Source organism: Zingiber officinale, chromosome 2B (assembly GCF_018446385.1).
Source record: "Zingiber officinale cultivar Zhangliang chromosome 2B, Zo_v1.1, whole genome shotgun sequence".
Taxonomy (NCBI): domain Eukaryota; kingdom Viridiplantae; phylum Streptophyta; class Magnoliopsida; order Zingiberales; family Zingiberaceae; genus Zingiber; species Zingiber officinale.
In genome coordinates, this window is record NC_055989.1 from 116,613,896 (window position 1) to 116,615,714 (window position 1,819).

A 1,819-nucleotide genomic window follows, 5' to 3' on the forward strand; every position below is an offset into this window, starting at 1 on the left:
TCTTACCTCTTATTTACATTTGATTGTATTTCTATAAGAACATATTCTTGTAAAAAATTTCTTTATCTCGGAAAGAAATCTAAAGAGAAGAAAGTTAATAGTATTATTAGTATTGACCCACTATACGGTCATAGACCGTTGAATAAAAATTAGGGAATTCGAATTGTATGTTTGTATGTTTTTTAAGTGTGCTTTGTATTTTATATTTCCGTTGACCACAAATTGGAAAAAGTAGAGAATAGACCAATGTGCTATTCATCCCTTTCTAGTAGCGATATTGATATTTCATCTTTAATTTATTTTCTAATCTTTACATAAGCTAACCTTTAAGGGGAATAACATCCAAAATTAAGACTTATATTCTTGAGGGAGAGCTTTTCATATTTTATATGTATTTTTTTCTTATGATAATTTTTATTTATATTTGTTGTATAAGTTAGGCTTTATATATATAATTTAATATTTTTGGGGTCATATGAAGTAAATGATTTTAAACAAGGAGTTTAAGTTAGCTATTCTCAATTTGATTTTAAACCGTCTTTTATCTTTAATTTAAAATGGATTATTAACAAACATTTTAAAGTTAGATATAATTTATTTATGAATTCAAAAAGTTAAAACAAATAACGCACTTTGGGACATTGCCATAAAATATCAATTATCACGATCTAATAAGAAGTTAGCACAACATTGTTATTTTTTAAATAATAAATTTTAATTGTGAACTTGATTATGACTAATTCTAAAGAAAAAACAAGATAGTATGGTAGTTGAGATATAAAATATTGTCATATAAATTTTTAAGATCAAATCTCAACACATCTAAGTATGTCTTTTTACATGATTTAACAACTTTCATTAATAGTTAGTAGTCATTTGTGATTTACTTATTCCGTATTGATTTAGGGATGAGTTGGTGGAGGTACTGGATGAATGAATCGTCTTTTGTCACATAATTATTAAAAAAAAATAAAAAAAACAAATTAAAATGTATATAATGACATATCTATGTGTATATCTATTTTTTAAGGTATTAACTAAGTAAAATTCATTTAGTATAATGTTATTAAATGAAAAAAATAAATTATTATTAATTAAGTAAAATATAAAATCGTTCAATCACTTGTTTTACTAAATCTGCATGATCAATCTTACACTATATTAAATTTGATTAAGTTTTTAAAACCTTACCACTTAATTACAAATTTTTAATAACTAATTTTGATAAAATCTAAAATTAAATTATGTTGATATTTTTTTTCACACTAAAAATAATTTTAATACTTAATTAGTAAATTTTTCAAGTTATTTTTTATATAAAAAATTTAAATTACCATAATTCTTTTTAATCTTATTTTAGGATTGACAATACTATAAATAAGGAAAATTTTATAAATATTTTGGATCGATGAAAATATTTTTTCCTTAATCTTTTGGTTAAATCAAATATAGATCAAATATAAAATTTATTTTTATTAATTTAATATATGATATAAAAAATTAAATTAATTATTTATTTAAGAGGGAGAGTTCCTCCTGAGTATGATCTGATGAATCTTATTCATATAATATATTACGCATGATAGAAAAAGTTCAGCTCTTTAATCCGGATAAATTTACCTTAAAAAAACAAACGCTCTTAATTAGAACCATTTTTTTTTTGTTTTAATTCATCCATACGCAACTTAATTAATACATTTGGAGTCGAAGTTGATGGTGCTCGACGTGTGACCCCGTCACGCGTCAACGTGGCAAATCGTTCTAGAATCGTCTAAATTTTATTAATTAAGAAATTATTATCCTTATTAAAAAGAAAGGT